Raw genomic sequence first — 25,028 nt, 5'->3', positions numbered from 1 at the left:
TTTTACTTTACATAATCAATATATCAGGCAGTAAATGTAACTCCAAGGAAAATAATTTTAAATTGTTTTATTTCTTTTAGGCAATGTATAGGAATTATTCAGTAATTCCCTTGGGAAAAATACTAATAGTATGGAAAAGGTTAAATTTACTTCAGGACATTTGCTGCTTTTCATTAAAACAATTTGAAATGTCAACCTTTATTATTAATTTTGTCATTAGCTATTATCTAAGTGTGCTCATAAATGTTTTGTAGCTAGTCTTTTGTATAAAATTATAAATAATTAAACCAGAGTAATTGTCAACCTTTTGAATGTATCCATAAAACTTAGTGACATGATTTGAGTATTGCCTGTATTTTGTGTATTTCCCAAGGCAGTCTTTGGTGAATCCAACTTTTCATTGGAAAGAGTAGTATTTCATTCAAAAGAATGGAAGTACAAGAGTTCATCATTTAATAAAAAAAAAGTGTACTACTTCCGGCACATGAGTGCTTAATACATGTGTTTTAATGGATTGACATGAATAGCTATACATTTGTGTAACACAAAATAGTCTAAAAACAGAAATGTTTGAGTATTTGAGATAGTATTTTAGTGATTCAAAGAAGTCAAGACATTTCCTTAAAAGATGACTTTTTCCTAAAATTATAAAAAGCAATTTATCTCACTGAACAACAAAATTTCCCTTCATTCCTTTTAAAGAAATATATTTTTTTCTTTACATTTTCTGTGGTAGATAAGGTCAATGTTGCATACATTTAGAGATTGTATAAATACAAGAGACTATTTATTTTAACTCCATTTTACCACTGATGAAACTGAAAAATAGAGACATTATATGAATTGTCTAAAATGACACAAAAATTTGAACTCAAGTCCTTATATTCCAAATCCACTGGAAGCTCTAAACAATTTTTTGCATCTATTTTTAGAGTAACAATGATTGTTATTGTCCCAGAGAACCTTTGTCTTTTTTTTAATTCCCAATTGATCAGGCTGAAAAAGTTTACTATTTATGTTTATTTTATTTGAATGCAGGGTTTTTAAACTTAGTGTTCCATGGACCTCTAAGGAACCTATGGTTAGAGTCCAAAGGTCAATGAACTTGGTTACCAAAAAAAATACATAATGATTTTCCTAAACTCTAAGTGAAATTTACAATTTTCTCAAAATGTTACAAAAATCATTATTTTGAGAAGAGATCTGTAGTCTTCAACAGATACCCCAAAAGTCCATGAAAAAATAAGTTAAAAACTCCTTGTCAAAGACAATTAGTTCTAGAGATACAGATATCAAGGAAGGAATAAGGGAGCTGAACTCTAAAGAGGATGAAGTTTCAAGAGAAACTATAAGATACAAATTAAGTTATAAAAACATTTTAGAAAAGGTTAAAATGAGAAAAAATATGGCCAAACTGAATGAAGAAATACTCTATTGAAACTTAGGAGAACTGGGTTCAAATTGTGGCTGCACTAATTATTAGTCATATGACTGGGAAATTCACTTTCTTGTGCCAGGATTCAACTTCTATCTATATAAACTGTGGTAATTGAAATGGTCCTTGAGGTCTTGTCTAGATTGGACATTCTACATTTTTATGACTGTAGGATTATAGGTATCATAATTATCATGATTTTTATTGGAATTTAATGTTTTCTAAACTCTTTATATATGATAACCTTTGTGACAAGGCAGTGAAATTTTTCACCTCCATTTCATAAATCAAGGAACTATGTACTTAGAGAAAAATTCAAGAGAATTGTGTAAGGAGACAAAGGTTCATGGGAAAGACATTTCACACTGAGACTTTTGGCCCCTGAAGAAAGGACTTTCCTCAAATAAAGAACAAGCAAATTAAGAAAGAGATGGAAAATCAACAAGTTTTCTATCTTAAATATGTTTTCAGTTTCCATGCTGTATTAGTAATGTTTTTTTTTCTCTTCCTCTCCTTTTTTTGTCTTTAAAAATATTTGTTATATGGTATGGGTCTCTGCAGAAGAAGAGTGAAGGATATTGGGAAAGTTTATGGTAATATTTAAATGACATCAATACAATTTATGTAAAATCATAGATTTAAGAAAAAGTTCTGGTTTCAAAGTGAAAATATGAGAAATAAATAGATGAGCATGTCAGAAATGCATTTATGTGGAAAGTTGATTCTGAACTGAGTAAGATAAGCTTCTATACTTGCTTGGAATGAAGTTATGCCACTTAGATTTACTGTTTCTAATTAATTTGATCACTAAAATTTTTACATGAATCTTGAAATACTAGGGGAAAATCAGAAGGCATAGAGTCCAGTCTATATTTTCCCCTGTACTTAGAGTATTTGCAGTTTTATTTTTTAAATTTTTATTTTGAATATTTTCCCATAGTTACGTATTTCATGTTCTTTCCCTCTCCCCCAAACACCCCCCTTAACCCTCCTTAGCCGAAGCACAATTCCATTGGGTTTTACATGTATCGTTGATCAAGACCTAATTCCATATTATTGTTAGTTGGACTAAAGTTATCGTTTAGTGTCTACATCCCCAATAATATCGCCATCAGCCCATGTGTTCAAACAGTTGTTTTTCTTCTGTGTTTCTCCTCCCACAGTTCTTCCTCTGAATGTGGCTAGTTTTCTTTCCCATAAGTCCCTCAGCCTTGCTCTGGATCCTTGCATTGCTGCTAGTAGAGAAGTTCGTTATGTTCGATTGTACCACAGTGTATGAGTCTCTGTGTACAATGTTCTCCTGGATCTGCTCCTTTCACTCTGCATCAGTTCCTGGAAGTCTTTCCAGTTCACATGGAATTCCTCCAGTTCTTTATTCCTTTCAGTACAGTAGTATTCCATCACCAACAAATACCACAATTTGTTCAGCCATTCCCCAATCGAAGGACATTCTCTCATTTTCCAATTTTTGTCACCAAAAAGAGTGAGGCTATAAATATTTTTGTACAAGTCTTTTTCCTTATTATCTCTTTGTGGTATAATCCAAGCAGTGCTATGGCTGAATCAAAAGGCAGATAGTCTTTTAAAGCCCTTTGAGCATAATTCCAAATTGCCATGCAGAATGGCTGGATCAATTTACAACTCCACTAGCAATATTTATATGATAAATATTTCTAAAAAATTATCAATAAGTGGTTATCTAGTCTTTGTTTGGAGACCTCTAGTATGAGAAATTCACAAAACATTCCATTGATGTTTTGGACAGTTCTTATTTGTGGCAACTTTTTCCTATACTTTGGGCCCAATTATACGTCTTCCAAAGTTTTAATTATCAAACTTCATTTTGCCATTTGGGGTTCAGCAGAATAGGTCTAATGATAGAATATTATCACTTGGGTAACAGAAAAAGTATCTTACTTAAGAAGTGATGAAGTTACTGATATATTTTTTCTTTGGAGTATTCTCAGTTGTATCTTTGGCCACAAAATCAAAATTTCCCCACAAAAAATTGTTGTGATTTAAGATATAAATGGTTGCAAAAGTTTTAATGAATCTTTAAATGATTAAAGCTAAATAGCAGGGGCAGCTAGATGGCACATTGCACTGAAAGCCAGGCCTAGTACTGGAGGCCCTGGGTTCAATTCTGGCCTCATACACTTCCTAACTCTGTATTCCTGGACAAGTAACAAATCTCTTTTCAATAGCTCTTACCATTCATCTACCTTACAACCAAAAGAGTATACACATTATATATATATATATATATATATATATATATATATATATATTTGGTACATAGATTGCTAAGTATTTTATATTGTCTAAGGTGATTTTAAACGGTGTTTCTCTTTCTACCTCTTGCTGCTGTGATGTTTTGGAAATATATAGAAATGCTGATGATTTATGTACATTTATTTTGTATCCTGCAACTTTGCTAAAGTTGTTGATTATTTCTATTAGCTTTTTAGTTGATTCTCTAGGATGTTTAACGTAGACCATCATATCATCTGCAAACAGTGATAGCTTAGTCTCCACATTGTCTATTTAAATACATTCAATTTCTTTTTCTTCTCTAATTGATAGTTAGTGTTTCTAGTACTATGTTAAATAATAGAGGCGATAATGGGCATCCTTGTTTTACTCCTGATCTTATTGGGAAGGCTTCTAATTTATCCCCATTGCATATGATGCTTGTTGATGGTTTTAGATATATAATGTTTATTATTTTTAGGAAAGGATCTTCTATTCCTATACTTTCTGGTGTTTTCAATAGGAATGGGTGTTGTATTTTGTCAAAGGCTTTTTCAGCATATATTGAGATAATCATGTGGTTTTTCTTGGTTTGCTTATTGATATGGTCAATTATATGAATGGTTTTCCTAATATTGAACAATCCTTGAATTCCTGGTATAAATCCCACCTGATAATAATGGATAACCCTCATGATCACTTGTTGGAGTCTTTTCCTAGTATTCTGTTTAAGATTTTTGCATCTATGTTCATTAAGGAGATTGGTCTGTAGTTTTCTTTCTCTGTTTTTGATCTACCTGGCTTTGAGATCAGGAGCATATTTGTATCATAAAAAGAGTTTGGTAGAACTCCTTCTTTCTTTATTATGTCAAATAGTTTGTATAGTATTGGAATTAGTTTTTTTTTTCTTTTGCAGGTTTGATAGAATTCACTTGTGAATCCATCTGGTCCTGGGGATTTTTTCTTAGAGAGTTCTTTGATGACTTGTTCAATTTCTTTTTCTAATATGGGATTATTGAAATATTCCATTTCTTCTACTGTTAATCTAGGCAATTTATATTTTTGTACATATTCATCCATCTCCCCTAGATTGCCATATTTATTGCCATATAATTGCACGAAATAGTTTTTAATGATTGCCTTGATTTCCTCTTCATTAGAGGTGAGGTCTCCCTTTTCATCTTTGATACTGATGATTTGGTTTTCTTCTTTCCTTTTTTTAATTAGATTAACCAGTACTTAGTCAATTGTGTTTGTTTTTTTCAAAGTAACAGCTTCTAGTCTTATTTATTAATTTAAGATTTCTTTTAATTTCAATTTTATTGATTTCTCCTTTAATTTTTATAATCTCTAATTTGATGTTTAGCTGGAGATTTTAAATTTGTTCCCTTTCTAGTTTTTTTTTTTAATTTGCACGCCCTGTTCATTGATTTTTGCCCTCTCTAATTTGTTAATACATGGACTCAGGGATATAAATTTCCCCCTGAGTACTGCCTTAGCTGCATCCCACACAGTATGGCAGGATGTCTCATCATCATCATTCTCTTCAATGAAATTATTGATTGTTTTGATGATTTCTTCAACTAACTGGTTTTGACGAATCATATTATTTAATTTTCAATTAGTTTTTGATTTGCCTGTCCATGTGCCCTTACGAATTATTATTTTGTTGCATTATGATCTAAGAAGGTTACATTTATTATTTTTGTTCTTTTGCATTTGTTTGCAATGTTTCTATGCCCTATTACATGGTCAATCTTTGTGAATGTACCATGTGCAGCTGAAAAGGTGTATTCCTTTTTTGTCTCTATTTTTCCCCACATATCTATTAAATCTAATTTTTCTAGGATTTCATTTACCTCTCTTATCTCTTTCTTATTTATTTTTTGTTTGATTTATCTAAATCTTAAAGAATAATATTTAGATCTCCCACTAGTACGGTTTTACTATCTATTTCCTTCTTCAGCTCTGCTGGTTTCTCCTTTAGGAATCTGGATACTATACCATTTGGTACATACATGTTGAGTACTGTTATTTCCTCATTGTCTATACTGCCTTTTATCAGGAAGGAATTACCTTCCCTATCTCATTTAACCAAATCTATTTTTACTTTGGCTTTGTCAGAGTTCATGATCACCACTTCTGCCTTCTTTTTTTCATTTGAAGCCCAAAAGATTTTGCTCAAGCCCTTTACCTTAAACGTGTGTATGTCCACTCACTTCATATGTGATATGGTAGGATTTTGGTTTCTAATCCACTCTGCTATTTCCTTCTGTTTTATGGGCAAGTTCATCCTATTCACATTCAAAGTTATAATTATCAGTTGTGTATTCCCCAACATTTTGGTATCTTCTCCTAGTTCTACTCCTTCTTCTCACGCTATTTCCTTTTAAACCAGTGGTTTGTTTTAGACCAGTCCCTCTTGTCCCCATCCTTGATTTACATCCCTTTCCACCCCCTCCCTTATTAGTCCCCTCTTTTTATTTTTTAAGGTCTAATGAATTCCCTTTCTCCTCTCCTTCCCTCCCTTTTTTGACCTCCCCACTCTTCTGCTCCCATTGGTTAATCCCTTCTGACTTTCTCTGTAGGGTTAGATAGAATTCTATATCCCAATGCATATAGCTACTTTTCCCTCTCAGGGTTAATTACGCTGAGAGTAAGGTTTAAATATGATCTCTTAATGCTCTCTTCCTCTCCATTTTATAATAGTATTCATCCCCTCCCCTTCCCATGCTCTCTTTGTGTGGTATAATAGCAATTTCTGTAACAGAAACAAATTAGAAACAAAGTATATGCTTATCTATCAGAAAATAGCTAAATAAATCATGTTAAATAATTGGGAAGTGATATTATTACATCAAGGAGACAATATGAAGAATACACATAGAAGCCTTGAAATGACAAGATGATAATGATATGATACTAACTGAAGTAATAACCAGTTTTAAAAAAATACAGGATGGCTACAAATGAAAAAAAATGATAAAGACAAAACTTAAATGCCATGTAATTATAATGTTCAAAATTTTCTTCATAGAAAAAATGAGAAAATGTACCTCCATTCTTTGGAATCTATAGCTTCTTCATTGAAGATGTGGAGGTCTATGACTATGGGACCTTCTCTATGGCAAATTATCATATTCTACTCTTATGTTGTTTAATTTTAATGAACTGTATTTTCCCTTGTCTTTCATTTTTTTCTTTATTACATGATATAATTTTCCAGTAAAAGGAGGCTATATATGCATATTTTTTCAGAAATGAAGGTGATATAAATGACAAAAATCAATATAATTTTTGTATATTTTAAATAAGCATATCACCAACACACACAGTAAGGGGTTTTTAGCATACTAATATGTTTTCAATCATGATGACTGATTTAATGGAGGTAGAAAGCCTAGTTCTCAGAGACCTGATTTAATAAAATCAGGAAAATTCACTGGAAAAAAATTATGAAGAATTCAACTAAGGAATTTAGTAAGTTCCTTGTTATACCCTAGAATTGCCCTCCCCCTTCAAATTCCATCAACCAAAAGGACAAGACAAATAGATGCAGGCAAGCCTGGAAGATACCTCATTCAGAGGGAATAGAAGTAGATAACTCATGGACAAGCCTCACGATTTTTAGAAAGTCACTTTGCAATTTAGAAGTCACAGGGAGGAGTAATAATCATACTGTACCCCAACTTACAGAGAAAGAGTCCATGGAAATATTTTTATATATGTACGAACAAGAATATTAGGAAATTCATAAGGAAGCACCAATGATTATGATAGTTTTAAATGCAATATGTAGACTTTATTACATACTATTTTTAATAAAACAAATAATATAAAATGGAGATTCATAGCTTCTTATATATTCTTTTGTGTTCTGTTAATGTACATGGAAAATATGAACTGAAAACATTTCAGATCAGAGTTAAAAAATACAATATAATAATCAATACTCTCAATTCATATGCCATTCTGGAAAAGCTGTGATAGTGAACTGTGTTAAAATTCTACTGAAAGAAAAAATAATAACAAAATTCATGTGAAAGAAAAAACACCTAGAATTCAAGGGGATTAATGAAAATAAAATGAAGGAAGATGGCTTTGCTGAACTAGATGTCAAGCTATAGTATAACATGGCAACCACCAAAACAATATGATACTGGCTATGAAATAGAGTGGAAGACCAATGAACTAGACTAGGTACTCAACACACAATGGCAAATGATTGTAGTAACCTAATCTTGGACAAACCCAAAGACTCTAGCTTGTGGAAGAACTCACTATTTGAAAAAAACTGCTTGTAAAACAGAAAAAAAGTATAGCAGAAATTAAGTATAAAACAACACCTTGTGCTATATTCAAAGGTAAAGTAAAAAATGGATACATGATTTAGAAAAATAGGGTGATAATACACACACAGATTTGGGAAGCATAAAATGATTTACCTGTCAGACTTATGGATAAGGAAAGAATTAATATAAATATATGAAGAAAATTATGAGATGTAAAATAGATAAGTCTGACTACATTAAATGAAAAAGTTTCTGCAAAAACTAAACCAATACAGTTAAGATTAAAAAGACAAAGAACAATCTGGGAAAAAGTCCTTATAGCATATCTCTTTGCAAAAGGCTTCGTTTCTCAAATATATAGAGAAATGGTTCAAATTTATAAAAATACAAAGTATTTACCAGGTGATAAATGGTCAAAGTCATAAAAAATTTTCCAAATCATCATTGATTAGAGAAACGTAAATTAATGCAAAACCACTCTAAGGTACCATTTCATACCCATTAGACTGGCTAACATGACAAAAAAAGGAAAATGATGAATTCTAGATGGGATATAGAAAAAAATGAGACCCCTAATACATTGCTGGTAGGGCTGTGAACTGATATAACCATTCTGGTGAAAAATCTGAAACCATGCCCAAAGAACTATAAAACTAGGCATACCCATTGACCCAGCACTACTAGGTCTGTATCTCAAGGACATTAAATACAAGGGAAATGAACTTATCTGCACTTATATAAAAAAATTTAAACAACCCAGTTTGTGGTGGAAAAGAACTGGAAACTGAAGGGATGTCCATCAACTGAACAAATTATGGTATATGTATATAATGGGATAATTTTATTCCATATGAAATGACAAACAAGATGATCACCCCCAAACTTGAAGACTTATATGAAATGAAATAAGTGACGTGTGCAGAATGAAGAGAATGTTCTACATAGTAACAACAATATTGTAAGTTGAATTGTGAATGGCAACTCTTATCAAAAAGAAGTAGGACAACCAAGAGACTATCTGCCACAATAGAAGGAACAGATGGAATCTGAATGCAAATTGAAATATACCATTACTTATTTCATTTCCTCCATGAAATTTTCTACTTTGTAGGCAAGATGTGTCTTCTTTTTCAACATGAGGAACATGAAAACATGCATTATATGATAATATATGTATACCCTATATGACATCATCTACTTTATTACAGGAGGGGAGGAATGGGAGGAAGAAAGAAAATAGAGATTGCAAAAGAGATTGCAAAATATCAGAAATTCAAATATTAAGAAATTGTATTGATATATAATCTTAAAATAATAAAAATTTATAAATTAAAAAACTGATTCTACTGACCATCCCTGTGACACATCCTATGAAAACTTCCCTCCTTGGCCACTCATGAGGTAATATCTCTGTTGACAAGATTGTCTCACTTTTTTATTTCTATCTCTCACATGAAATACAGTTTTGATATATAGTAGATTTACTCTTTAATTAAATGCTTACCCTTTCATTAAAACAACAATAGTGGTAAGCACTGAGTTTTCTTAGATATAATAATAAATAAAGAGTTTACTTAGAGATGAAATAAAGCCAAATGACTAGACACTAGAATTTGGAAAATGAGTTCTGGTATAGTCTCTTCAGTTATCTAGTTAGATGCATTTATTTTAGCAAGTCATTACATCTCTCTTTTAATCTGTACTTGGACTAGAAAAGCTCTAAAGTAACTTCTAGATCTGACATTTTCTAATTCTAAATAATGCTATGGAATTCCCAACACTCTTCCCCCATGGACTGTGCTGAGAGCACCTGTAAGAATCCTGCTGATTTCGATCCCAGAGAGAAGGCTGCAACCTTGACAGAATACCTTGATAAAAGGGCAGGAAGCATACCTTCTTTGAGCCTCCACACCTTCACCTACACGTTTAGCTTTTGCTGACAACTGGGAAAGATCTGACTTCCGGACTCATTAATACTCCATCAGCCTAATCTAGTCAATCAGAATAGCAACATTCTTGAACAAGAGGGAAAACTGGAGAATGAACAAATCCACATATCACCTCCTATATTTAATCCCCAACTGACAATGCCTAGGAATTTTATACCCAAATTGAAGAACTACCAGACCAAGGAAAAGATACTACAAACTCCTAAGAAGAAACCATTCAGTTATCACAGAACCACAGTTAGGATAACACAGGACCTGGTTATATCCACACTGAAAGACCAAAAAGCATGAAAGATGATATTCCAGAAAGTAAGGAAACTGGGTCTATATCCAAGAATCACAACCCAGCAGAACTGACTATATTTTTGCAGGAGAAATTATGGTCATTTATTAAAATAGAAGACTTCATAGCATTCATAAATAAAAGACCAGGCTTAAACAGAAAATTTGGTGCCCAAACAGAGAACTCAAGAGAATCACTGAAAGATAATTAAGAAGGGGACAAACAAGGAAAGCAAAAACTTTGTTAAGGGATCCAATAAGTTCTAATAATTTGCATTCCTATAAGAAATGATAATATTGGTAACTCTTAAAAATTGTTATTATCATCTGGGTAGCTAGAAGAAGTATACTTAGAGAGAATTAGAGAGAAGTGACAAACTATTTAGGATGAAGTGAAAATATATGCTAGGATTAAAAAGAGGATAATTCTGGAGTAAAAAAAGAGGATAATACTAAGAGGAATGGGAAAATAAATAAAATGGTGTAATTTTATATTTCATCAAGAAATGCATGGGAAAGGGAGGAGAAGACCAATATAATGGAAGGGTGAAAGAGGTTGGAGAAAGTCTCCAAGAAAACATTAATATTTAGAGTGGGAAGGGTCAGAAAGGTTCAAATGGAAGGAAAACCTCCAACTCCAAATTCAATCACCATCATCATCAATATCATCATCATCATCATCATCATCATCTAACTATCCATCTTTTCTTGGCCCAAGAAAGATTTTTCTGTGTGATATCATCTAATAACATACTATGCAGAATACTGAATGAGAAAAGACCTAAACTCTAGGCTTCAGTGCCACATGTGTCATTTGGGGGTAAAAAGAAAACCTTTTTCTTTGACCTAGTTTCCTCATTTATATATATAAGTAAAGCTTACTTGGACTCTCCATTAATTTAATCAATTAAATCAAAGAATAAACCAGCTGTAAACAAGAAAAAAAGTAAAAAAAAATGAATTCCAAATTCTCTCCCTCTTTCTCACCATCCTTCTTTCATTCCTTTCCACCTCAACCCATCCCCCAAACAATAAGCAGTCTGACATAGATTTTACATATGTAATCATATAAAATAATTTTCCATGTTAGTCATTTTGTGGAAGAGCTCAAATAAAAGAAGAAAGTGAAATATAGTATGTTTGAGTCTGAATTCAGATTTCATCAGTTCTTTCTCTGAAGGCAAATGTCATTTTTCATCATGAGACTCTGGGACTGCCTTAGATCACTGCATTGCTAAGATTAATTAGGTCATTCACAATCACTCATCAAAAATATTGCTGTTACTATTTACAACTAGTTCTGCTCACTTCACTATGCATCAGTTCATATAAGTCCTGATTTTTCTGAAATCATCCTGCTCATTGTTTCTTATAGTTAAATAGTAGAACCAATGATTTTAAGATATTCAAAGTTATTCTTCCTCCAAGATCAATATTTTGTGATTGTTTCTCAACATGTAATGATCCAAGATAGTTCTTTTACTCTTAGAAAATGTAAAAGAATTGGCAGAGGAAAAGATTAAATCAGGGATTCTTAACCTTTTTGTGTGTGTTATTGACCTCTTTGATAGTCTGGTGAAACCTATAGACTAATCCCTTCTCAAGTGATTTTCTAAAGTAAAACACACAGGATTATAAATGAAACAAATTAGATTTAAATACAGTTTTCTATATATGTATGTATATGTATATAGAAATGTGAAGTAATGTACATATGCATATACATATGTGCAAATAAATAAATAAATGTGTGTGTATATATATATACATATACATATACATATATATGTATATATTTAACTTTTTTTCAGGATGTGTGTGTATGTGTGTGTCCTCACAGACTACAAGTTAAGAACCGTGCACTAGAAGTGACAATGAAATAAAATAATTTTGGAAAGAAAATTCCATCTGAATCCCTTTTAAGAAAAAAATTTCAGTTTCTAAACATGTTTCAGAACCTCTCCTGTTAATATCTTGAGTATATTTACTAGGTATGTATGGTTGAGAAGACTGAATAATTTCTTTGAGGTGTTAGCATTCATCCTTGACATGTATCAGAAATGCATACCTGGAACAGACTTTGAAGTGAGACCCAGCTATATTCCCTAAAGTTATAGAACAATATAAGTCACCATCTGGTTCTCTATTAAGGCTTCCTGATTAGAAGAAGAAGAAGAAAAGAAAGGGCACAAAAAGAAAGAACAACTTTTTTCCCACAGGGTAGGGAGAAGCATACATTAGCAGTACAATTGAAATATTTTATCTTTCTCTTCTTAGTGTGAGTATAAAGAAGAAAAAAGAATAAGTAAAATAAGCTACTCTAAATAAGAATATTTAAAGAAATTAATTCCATTCTAAAATATTTGGAGGTTTAAAAGGTGCTTTACACATATTATCTTACTTAATTCTCACAATAGGTAAGAAATTTATTTTTTTGTGTAAAGCATTAAAAATCTATCAACTCCTAGGATTCTAAAATCCATAGCCCTAAATTTTCTGACATAGTCTAAGTCATGACCTAAATTAAAAACTCTTTATAAGCTGACATTGTTTAACAATATACATGGGCACCTGCTTGCTTCTAACTTCTTTTAAAACAGTGATGTTTTATCTTTTAGAGAGGCATATGATGTGAGAAGTGTCTTCAGGTGTATGTGGAAAGGGAACAGTTAGCAGCCTGGCCCAAGTCCCTCTGCCTTTCTAGTAACAAATTCTAATGTACTCTGAGCTGGGCTGATGGTGGACCTTCCCAAAGAGAGGACTCCGAGTGCCCCCTCTGGCACACATACATACACTCACTCACCAACACAGTTTTAAAATGTGCCACAGGATTTCATTTAATTTGAGATGACTGTAACACTACAAAAACAGCATAGCTCATACACTAAAATGGAAAAAGTTCAAGGGATCATAAATTTAGATGAACTGAGAACATTTTTAAAGTTAAAAACAGTTGTGTTGAGATAATAGTAGCTTTATTTTTTAAATAGTTATCTTAGGGTAGCCTCTGTGTTATCTCTGACCTTGCTCTTTTTCCAAAGATGATTAAGTGCTATTCTGAGTATATGGACAAAGAGAAAAAGGAGATAATTTCTTCAGTGCTAGCAATGAGGCAGCACTAAAATTGTTAAGAAGAACCAGAGTAGAGAAAGACAGTTGGTGATGGTTAAAGTTGGATTTTAAAAATGTTCATGTATCAAACAAAAATGGGACTTACCATGGCCATAAGCAGCTCTATTCTATTATGATGTTCTCATTTCACAATGTTTCTTTCAATTCCTCTTTAAGAAAAACTGTGTCTTTTACAATCACTTGAACTTTCCTTTTTTGTGCTTCTGTATTTTTTTATTCATTTCATCTCCTACATCTGGGATTTCAACTTCCAAATACTTACCTTCTAACAGCCTTGCAATCATTCTAGACTTGATTCAAATGCTAAATTATCCTGAAGCTATTCCTGGTCACCATCAGCAGAAAATCACCCCCCTGTGAAATCTCAGCAATTTATTGTTTCCCCTTTTATGCATTCAGCACATTTTATTTTGAATTATCATTGAGCAAGTTCATGATTTTCTGATAGACTATAATAAGCACTTTCTCCCATTGGTGTTTTTGAGGCTCAAATAAGATAATGTATATCAGACACTTTGCCCAGTTTAAGGTGCTTTGTACAAAAGAATTCACATTTCTGGTGCTGGAAAAGATCTCAGAAGCCATCCTGTCCACATTCTTTATTTTATTGATAAAGAAATGCCAGAGAACTGAAATTACTCATCCAAGATCACCCAAGTAAGAAACATAATAAAGATTTGAACCCAGGCCCTCAGATTTCAGAGCTACTGAAGTTTCTATTGAAAAACTTTGCTTTCCCCTTTTTATCATCATTGTCATCAATCATTATTCTTTTTATAGTTTCTTTATTTCCTCTCTAGCATCTTAAAAAGTGCTTTTGTACACAGGTAACACATTTTTAAAAATTCAAAAGAAATTCAATAAATAAATGCATCTTCAAATATCTTTATTTCCAAAAAAGTAACAAAATTCTTCAAACTTATGTTGCAGAAAACATGAAGAGCTTGTTACACATTCAGACACATTAATGAGATCATGTAGTGATGTGTGCATTGTCATGTCCAGAAAATGAAGATTCACTACACTCAACAACTCCTCCTCAAATGCAAGTGAAAGAAGCCATCAGTACTGAAGAATCACACCCTAGAAAAGGCTTCCATGCAATAAAGGACTTAAAAGTCTAAAATGTTCACCAACATAGAGAACATAAGAAACAAATGTTCAAAAGTAAGCTTTTATTTTGAATTATCATTATAGGGAAAGTGCTTATGAGGATGAGGAGGCCAGAGGGAACTCAAAACCTGAAATACTTATCCAGATGATATAAAAGACAATGATGTTCCATGTACCATTATGAGTTTGGCCTCCTGTGACATGAAGAAATGATAATCATATCATCATGAACTTTTTCTCTCTGATAATAGGTTTATTCCTCTGCTGATTCCCATTAGCTATGAGGCTAAAAAACCCTAATTGAATGTGAAGGGTAAAGGAAGAATTGGATTAATAACAGTCAATATATGAAAAAATATTAATAAACTGCTTGATTTCTTTCTCCATTAAATCATCTTGTAATAATTTTGCATATTTTAAGTCAGATTCTTCACTCTCCCTCACCCTACAGCCACCTTTGGTTTCTAACTTACACAAGTCAAGAGGTCACCCCATAATGCCATTGGCCCTCTTCAAAAACAAAGGACAAAGAATGACTCCCTCACCCCACATTTTGAACTAACTGTCAAAACTTGTCATTTCTATCTCCTTATATTTTCATCATTTATTCTTTTTACACTCCTTTGTCTTAGGTTCAGTTTCTTTTTTCCTCTTGGAGTATTACAATAGCTTTCTAATAGGTCTCCTTATTAAGAACGAACCATTATAGTGAAAGTACTTATGAGGATGAGGGGACTAGAGAGAACTCAAACCCTGAAATACTTGTCCAGACAGTATAAAAGACAATGGTATTCCATGTACCATCATGATATTGGCCTCCTTTGACATAAATAAATGAAAATGATATCATATAAATCATGTAAAGTCTTCTGTCCGTTCAATCCATCCTTCATTCAATTTCCAAAGTTATTTCTCCAAAGCACAGGTATGAAAGTGTCACCCCTCTACTCAATAAATTCTAGCACTTCCCTATTATGTATTATCTCTAGAAATAAATAAAAACATTCTATCTGCCATGTAAAGCTAATAATTTGGCCTTTGCCTACCTTTCCACATGTTATTGCTGACTCGTTGATTCCTTTTCAGAGTTGTTCATCCACCTTTGGTGTCTGCTTCTCACCTAACTCTTACCATGGCTCAAAGAAGCTATAGCATTCACAGCAACCACATCCTGGTAAAACCATATCAACAGACCAGATAAACCAGATTGGAGGTAAACAAAATGCCACAAAACCATCAGCAAATTGATGGAGGGTGGGTGTCTATCCCAAGCATGTGAAGACTTCCCCAACAGAATAGGTAGATGAGAATAAATTACTCCAATAGCCATAAAGATGGCTAAAGCAGGTGCTATGAAGTGTTTATATTTCAGTCAGGTATCAAAGATGGCAAGGTCATCCACTGAATTCCAGGTCATTGCCAATCATCTTGACTTCCGTTTTGTTACTATACATGATAACTGAAAGATAAAGTTGATGACTTTATCCAGTTCTACCTCATTTAAATCCAATTCATGCATAAGTCAAGTCTCACCCCATGATGTCATCAGTCCTCTTCAAAATAAAGGAAGAATAATATGCCCTCAATGCACTCCATCATTCAATCATACTGTTTTACATGATGCTTCTTACACATGACAATTCATCTCTCATTTTTTCTTATGAGCTGACTGATTCCTCTTTCCTGAAAGACTCTTCTTCATTGCAAGATTTTGAAATATCAAGTTTCCTGTAAAACTCAGCCAATTAGTACTTTCTTCATGTAGCTTTAGTGGATGCCCTACATGCTATAGTACTCATTTCTAAAACTGATTCACATGATTTTTGCATGTATTCTGTACATTTTGTTCTTGCTCATGAGTACACAAATAGCATTTATTGACTCATCATGTGTCACACATCATGTTAAACACATAAAATATAAATATAAAAATCAAAATATTTTTTGCCTTCAAGAAGCTATGTGTCACTGTAAAGTGACTGTAGAGTCTACACTGTAGAGAGAGTCCAAGAAGATCCAAAATAAAATCCTACTTATGATCCTTCGTACCTGAAGGCACAAGATATGTAATTTAATTCTGTTCTTATTCTTCCTTCTCAGTAAAATTGGTATTTAATAAAACTTTATTGGCTAACTAATTCATTTGTTCCTTCTCACATCAAAAGTAAGATCTTTGAGGTCAAGAAGGATGATTTGATTTTTTTTCTTCATATTCCCCATGCCTAGCAAAAAATGCTTAATGAAGTTAATTGAATCAAAACCTAATTATAACCACAGTTCTACTGGTGGTGACCATGAGAGTGGAATGTAGTGAAAAAATGGAGCTAGTATTCCACAGGCAACTACGTGGTACAATATACAGTGAACTAGACTAAAATATGGGGGACTTGAGTTTGAATCCCTAACTCAAAAATTTATAGCTTTGTGATTCCAGTTAAGTCATTTGGCCTCTATATAATTCAATTTCCTTTCTGGTATAGTAGGGATTATCACAAAAGTTTTCCTAGAGATCAAATTAGGTAATATTTCAAAAGCGTTCTGTAGATTTGAAAGCACTATATAAATACTAGGTATAACCAGAAAAGGGAGGGTTGGAGGCACAGTGATGACTGAACAATAATAAAATATCAATATTTTTTCATTGGCAACTTTTAAAATTTCAATTCCTCAAAATTACTTAAAATAATAGTTTTTATTTAATGTAGTACCATGGAAATATATTCAGTGATTTAGGATATGGGACCTCATTTTCTTAACAGTAACTAAGCACTATAAGTAACTTTGTTACTGCAAGTGACAAAGCACTAGCTCTGGCAGGTAGTATTTAAAAAAAAGTCTCTGGAATCAAAGTCATTCATGAAAGAAATAGTCAATCATTTGCTTTACGGTTCTACTTATCATTCTTGGAATTTCTGAGAACACTTCACTTTTTAGTACAGTAATATTTGATTTGTCTGCCAGAGGAAGTGATTTTCCTAAAGCACAAGCCCTGTTATATCAATCCCGTCATCTCCTATTTGATAAACTTCTTTGACTCCTGATTGCTTCCAGGATCAAAAATATTCAATTTGAATTACAAATTCTTCATAACCTAGCCTCATTCCTACTTACTTTTTCAGTCTTCTTACACCTTAATCCCTGAATAACAGTCTTCAATTTAGTTACACTTGTGTCTTGGCTGTTCTGTGGTAAAGACATTCCATGTCTTGGCTCTGAGCATTTTCTCTGGCTATATCCCTTGCCTGGAGGGCTCTCTCTTGCTCATTCTGAAAACCAGTCTCCCTGACTTGCTTTAAATTCTAACTAAAATCCCATATTTTATTAAAATCCCCACTTTAATTCTAATGTTTTCTCTCTGTGAATTATTTCCTTTTTTATCTTCTCTATAGATGCTTTGTGTGTATTTATTTGTATGTTGTCTCTCCATTGGATTGCAAACTACTTAAGTGAAGAGACTGTCCTTTGTCTCTACTTGTACTTAGCACTCTGCCTGGCACATATTAGCCATTTAATAAATGTCTATTGATGGACTGATTAAAAGAAAAGCCAAAATTTAAAAGAAGCTCAGTTCCAAAGAATAAGATAACAAATGAGGAATTGTGGTCCACAAAAACACATGAAGACCATCTATTTGATTATAGAGAATCTGCATTAGAAGATAGTTCATAGAATCATATGATTACAGAGAGGAAATGCAACTTCCCTATCACTATGAAGTCATTTATCTTTTTAAGCACTGAAGTTATATGAAATATCATCTCTATTAGTATTTTTTGGTATATTCCATGAAGATTTTTATTTGATCATCTCATCAATTCCCTTGTTTTAAGTTATAATCCATGCAGCTAATACTCTAATCCTGTGATGGGCAAACTTTTTAAAGAGGGGCCAAAGGAAAGGAAATGCTCATCTGTCAGTCTGTTTCTAAGGCAAATCTTTCGAAGTTTAATTGTATTGTATCCTACTCATTGTATGCTTCAGATTAGGAATAATGTCGTGGAGGCCAGATAGAACATTTCAGGGGGCCGCATCTGGCTCGTGGGTTGTAGTTTGCCCATCACTGCTCTAATCTATTTATCCAGTCCTAATCTGTCTCCTGACCTTCAATTTCATATATCCAGCTTTCTTCTATATATCTCAAACTGGAGGTCCTGTAAACATCTTAACTTCAACACACCTAAAACTGAACTCATTATCACTTTCTTTAAATACTCCCCTTTACAAAATTTCCCTTCTCTTGTTGAGAGAACCAATATCCTCCAAGTCACTAGACTCACAAACAAGGTGTTATCTTCTATTACTAATTATTTCTCAGTCCCTCCTCATATTCAATCAATTACCAAGTGCTGCCCTTGCTACATTTCAACATCTCTAGTACATATGTTTTTCTTTTCTTTGACACTGCAAACACATTAAAGCAGATGCTTATCACCTCCCAACTTGACTATTACAAAAGCCTTATTTTTGGTTTCCATTCCTCAAGTTTTTCTTCTCCCCAGTCCATCTTTCACTCAGCTATCAAAATGTTCTTCCAGTAAATGTATCACTGAAAACCACATACAGTACAATATAGAGCTTCCTATCACTGCCAGATGAAATATAAAATCCTTTGTTTGGATTTAAAGATCTTCATAACTTTTTACCTCTCCAGTCTTCATATTTCTTATCCCCATCATTTCCACATATCCTGCAATCCAGTGATACTGGCCTCCTTGCTGTGCTTCTCTCAAAGCACATCATCCCTTGTCTATGAACATTTTTTTCTCACTGTCTGATATATCTGGAAAACTCTCCTTACTCATATTTGATTCCTGGTTTCCTTTAAGTTTCAGGTAAAGTCTTACCTTTTGCAAGAAGACTTTCCTAGTCCTCAATATTAGTGGCTTCCTTCTGAAGTTACCCCCAATTTATTTTGTATATATCTTGCTTGTATATAGTTGTTTGTATGTTTTCCCCATTTAAGACTGTGAACTTCTTAAAAATAGGGATTGTCTTTTACCTTTCTCTATTAAATCAGTGCTTAGCACAATGCCTGTAATGTAAAAGTTGCTTAAAATTATAATTAACTTGAATTTTAAAATGTATCGATTCTGTGATTCCATCTTAAAAAGTATAAATAAATCAGAAGAGATCACATCTATTTCCAGCTCAGTTTTAGCAATATTTCTGATGTTAAATAACAGTGTCTATCTTTAAAATAATATTGGCCATGGCATGGAAACTGTGGAATTGATCATCAAATGATTCAAACTAGAGTAAATTTGAAGGCTAAGAATTAACTATCCAAGAACTGTTTGTGAAAATCAATATTTAATGAAGGCAACATACTATGAAGAAAAATGTAATAAAGTTGGAGTCAAGGAGAGACCCGAGTTTGAATTTCACCTCCAGTATAATAACTGTGTGACCACAGGCGATTCACATAATTTTAGTTATGGTTTCAATTCATTTCAATTTGCTTCAATATCACTTTTAGCAAATGCTTTCCAGGGTTGTTACAAGGATCACATTGGATTATAAATGTAAAATAATTTTCAAATCTAAAAGCATACTATACATGTTAGCTAATCCTATTATTGAAGTCATAAGCCTTGAATTCATTAAAAAGGAAGGAAAATAAAAATCTTTCAATCCTTTAATAGAAGTAACTTCTTTTTGAAGCATAGATGCTTTGTTCCTTTGGATAAATTCATTTTGAAGTAAGAAATCATTGAGCAATGCAAACAAACTGGAAAATTATATCTTCCTTCCCTGGATTATTACTAAATAGGAATAGCAAATTGAAAACTGAGGCAACTAAGTTGTGGATTTCTTTTCAGTTTTTTTTTCCATTTACCTGGCAAAAATGTTTCCTTATTGTTGCTCTTGCTGTTTTTGTTTAAAAATAGTTTTATGTGTATGAAGAAAGTACATATTCAAATATAACTATGACTTTTGGTCAGGAGCCAAAGAACAATACTCAGAATTAATACTAGTTTTTTTTCCTATGAATAAAGAAATATAATATCTCTTTTGTAAGAGACAGTTATTGTCTTAAGACCTACAGCTGAATATAAACAAAATATATAGGATTAACCTGTTAGGTGAAATAATTAACTTAATAATTCCAGAAGTATCTATCTATAAAGCTAAGTATCACTTAGCTTTAACAGAAATAACCAAATCGGCCTTTAGTATCATAATTTACCCAAAAGTTTAACTTAAAAATTAAATAAGTTACAACTCAAAATACATAAGAAGTTTCATTTTTAGAAGACATATAAGAAATATATTTAAAGAATATGTCATATGGAACAAAAAGATACATCTTTTGCACAAAAGGTTATTCAAAATTGTGTCTTCCTAATTTTACATCAAATTCACTCTATGAAAGGATAGCATTTAGATGGTAATGCTCAATCCCAAACTCAACCATCATGCTTTGCGGAAAAGGGATTTATAATTTTATCTTTGTATTCAAAAGACTATCATTTATCATTGTCTGTATGTAGGTTGATAGTTTTGTATGTATGTGACTTTAATTCAAGCAATGCTTCTTAGGTAACAATCATATTCTATTTTTCATCATATTAGTTTATATTTTTGTCACATTATTCTCACCACCCAATTTATGTTACCATTCCCAATCTTCACAATCTCCACCTCCCCAATAGTCTCCATGTGTAATAGTTTTCCATTACTGAAGTTTTTTGATGACAGTCTTGACTACGATCTGCCAAGAAAGTTATAGCAGAGTGAGAGGGTGTTCCTGTTTAGATATGGATTAAAGGAAATAGCTCCTGACATCCCTTCCAAATCTCTTTGTTTGCAGCTCTGTATAAGAAAATGATGTGATACGTGACAGTCCCAAAAGCTAATACAGCATTAGGTGGAATTAACTAATACCTCTAAGAGAGGTAAGGGTACTCTTTTCTATATCAGACAGGTCACTGTTAAAATTTTTGTGTTTCGTTCATGATGCCCTATTTTAAGGATATGGAAAAACTTTAGGTCCAGCAAGATTGAAGAGAACTTAAAACCATTGAAAATGGGGAAGTAGCAAAGAAATTGGCAATGGACTGAAAAAGTGATGACAGGACTTTGGAGTTGGGGAAGGTGATCCCTAGCTTCAAATGTTTAAATGGTTGTCATCTAGAAATGAGATCTTGGAGAAAAATTCAAATGAAGAATACTTTTTCTCTGTATTTTGCTCATTGTGGGGTTATTTTTTCTCTTGATTTTATCTATGTGCTGAAGCTTATAATCCTGGGATGGAGGAAGTATTGTCTAGTGTTTGAGCTATATTTGCAATCAGCTCAGCTGTCTCTCAAACTGAGCATTCTGCAGAGGTAGCCTGGTTGGCCCGCCATATGGATATTTGTAGCTGTTCAGTTCAACTGGTTAGAGTTGACTTCTGCCCCATCCCACTGAGGCTGGACCTTGTTGAGCTAAGTTTCTCTCACTGCTGCCTGTACTGCATCATGCCTGGCCTCTCTTCTCACTAGATTATACAGGGCTATTTTTTTCCCACTGCTTCTAGTTCTGTGTTGCATTGGTTTCCTGTCTTACTCTTACTAAGGCTAGACAGAGCCAGCTGTTCTCTTTATTTTTTGCTTGTACTCTATTGTGTCTGAGTCCTGCTAAGGTTTATTCAGCATTCCCTCCTCATACCTCAGTGTCTTCTTTGTTTTATCTTAAAGTTGGTATGGGCCCAAGCACTGCTTCACCTCATCTTTTAGTTCTGCTACTCCAGTATTCATTTTGAGGCATTTTGCTTCTTTTGTCATTGTTTGGAGGGTGGTTGGAAGGCTTTGAGTGTTTCTCACTTTACTATCTTGGCCTGATCTGCTGCTGCCACTGTAGTGGCTGCTACAGCTGCCCTGGCTACTGCCACTATCCTCCCCTTGACATTTCTAGGATTTAAATAATTGAGCTACAGAGTAGAGGCTTTGTGGAATGGTGTTTGGCTTCTCAGATACCTTTTTTACTTAGCAATGTCCCAATTAGGAGAGGTCACCATAGAATGGATTCCTTTGTAGGTAAGGTAAAATTTAGGCAATACATTTCCATGTGTGATTCATTAATATACAGCTAACCACACTAAGATCTCATGAATTTCAACTTCACTAACTGCATTATTATTGATGGGATAGTTCAGTGTCTATAAAGAAATAAGCAAAAAGGATAAACTCATCAAGTTATACATGTAAATAAGATTATATAGAGTCTCTTTAGCCTATTTAGGAAAACAAATATCTTTAAAAGAACAGCATGCTCATTATTTCTATATAAATTGTACAGATTAAAAATTATTTATCTATGCATTAAATAAGGGCCAGAAGGCTTTCTGTTAGAAAACATCATTAATTGCTTAGTTCAAAATGTGATAGCAATACAGTTTTATTTTGTTTGCAATACTGTATATTTTATAGGTCATTAATTTTTTTTCTATCAGGCCATGTTTAGCGAGATTTCATTAATTGTCACCAGTGAAATAACCACAAAATATTAACTGACTATTTGCTGCATATCTAGCTTCTTGCAGGAAACAAAGTGGTTTAGAGAAGTATAGAACATATTATCTGCCCTTATGGAGCTCATAACCAATTTGTTGCACTATAACTAGCAGATATGAAACATAATGAATTATTAGTGTTGTTGGGATTGCACAAAATTAACTCAAAAGTCTTGTCTTAGGGCAGAACTGGAAAGTTGGTTTGTGGGATGAGGACTTTCTATGTCAGACTGAGATACTGGTAATGATTAAAAATGGATCCTAGTTCCTCATGCTTTTAACCTCATAGTCATAATTGACTCCTTTTATTTTCTATCTTCTCTTCCACATGTTCAAGCATTCAGGTAGTCCTCTTGTGTCTAACTCCAAAATCTGTTTTTTTAAACCCTTACCATCCATCTTGGAGTCAATACTGTGTATTGGCTCCAAGGCAGAAGAGTGATAAGGGCTAGGCAATGGGGGGTCAAGTGACTTGCCCAGGGTCACACAGCTGGGAATTGTCTGAGGCCAGATTTGAACCTAAGACTTCCTGTCTCTAGGCCTGTGAGCTACCCAGCTGCCCCCTCCACAATCTCTCTTGCTCAAAAATCTTATATTTAATTTAGTCTAATATAGGAGCTTTTCCTTCTACCTGATTCTAATCACGACAGTAGTAATCCCTATGAACAACTCAGATCACATTACTCCAGTCATTCAACAAACATTTGTTAAGTACATATACTATGTTGCAGGAACCATGCTGACCTCTTTGAAAATAAATACGAGTAGAAATTCCACTCAAATATCCCTTGCCTTTGAGGAGCTTACAATCAAATTCTAAATTTGAATAGTGAGGGAGAGAAGATGCCATTGCAAAGGAAACTAAAAATGGGAGAAAGAAATAGAGCCTGAATTGTATCTTAGAGAAGAACTGGACATGTGGCATCAGTATAGAAATAGAGGTTCTTCAAGAAGCCATTCAAATAGGAGTGGGTACAGAGAGGAAGGTAATTTCTAGCATGTGAATTTTGTGACTGATGTGAACTTCCAGGCTGAAGATTTCTAGGGCCTGGTGGAAAAAAGTCCTGAGTACATATTGGTGAGAACACCTCATTTAGAGTTGATTAGTTAATCAGAATCTGTTAAGCTCTAATTTCTAAAAATCAGCAAAATTAAGTTTTATTCTTTTTGATAACGATCCTTAATTTATAAAGTAAAGTAATATCATAAAATGGAAAGAGATTTTCTTTTTGTCTTTTAAATAATTATTATTGTCCCTTCTTTTCAACCCAAGCATGGTCATTCAAGTAAATATGTTAATGCAAGAAGTAGTATTATATTCATATCATACAAGGATAAGGATTCCAGTTCTTTCCCATCTTCACTTCATACAGCTGATGTATGGAATAACCAATTGTCATTTTTGTGGGCCTTTTTATTTTTTAGAAAATTTTTTCCATGATTACATGATTCATGTTCTTACTCTCCCCTCCACCTCCAACCCACCTAATCCCCCATAGCTGATGCACATTTCTACTGGCTTCTTCATGTGTCATCTATCAAGACCTATTTCCATATTACTGATAATTGCACTAGGGTGGTCGTTTAGAGTCCACATCCCCAATCATGTCCACATCAACCCATGTGTTCAAACAGTTGCTTTTCTTCTGTGTTTCCACTCCTGCAGTCCTTCCTCTGGATGTGGGTAGCGTTCTTTCTCATAAGTCCCTCAGAATTGTCCTGTGTCATTGCATTGCTGTTAGTAGAGAAGTCCATTACATTCTATTTTACCACAGTGTATTGGTCTCTGTGTATAATGTTCTTCTGGCTCTGCTCCTTTTGCTCTGCATCAATTCCCAGAGGTCATTCCAGTTCATGTAGAATTCCTCCAGTTCATTATTCCTTTGAGCACAACAGTCCATCACAATCTAGTTTTCTTAAAAACCCTGCCTAGAAACTAAGGATGCTCCATTTAATTTCTATCAACTAAGGCAAAAATTCAAAGCATCAGTTTCTTTTCTCTGAAAATCACCTATTTTTTTAAAGACTAAGAACAGTGTGAAATAGATGTCATGTGGCCTTCAGAAATCAACTTTAAGCCA

The 25,028-nt window shown here is 33.2% G+C and overlaps 1 protein-coding gene across 1 annotated transcript in view; it reads right to left on the bottom strand.

The window, feature by feature from the left end:
* The window catches only part of SNTG2 (syntrophin gamma 2), a 622,101-nt gene that overhangs the window by 542,825 nt on the left and 54,248 nt on the right, over positions 1 to 25,028 (bottom strand). The gene's annotated exons all lie outside the window — the stretch shown is intronic.

Source organism: Gracilinanus agilis, chromosome 2 (genome assembly GCF_016433145.1).
Source record: "Gracilinanus agilis isolate LMUSP501 chromosome 2, AgileGrace, whole genome shotgun sequence".
NCBI classification, from domain to species: Eukaryota; Metazoa; Chordata; class Mammalia; order Didelphimorphia; family Didelphidae; genus Gracilinanus; species Gracilinanus agilis.
Note: the sequence above shows the minus strand (reverse complement) of the source record. Positions and strands in the feature narration are given on the sequence as shown.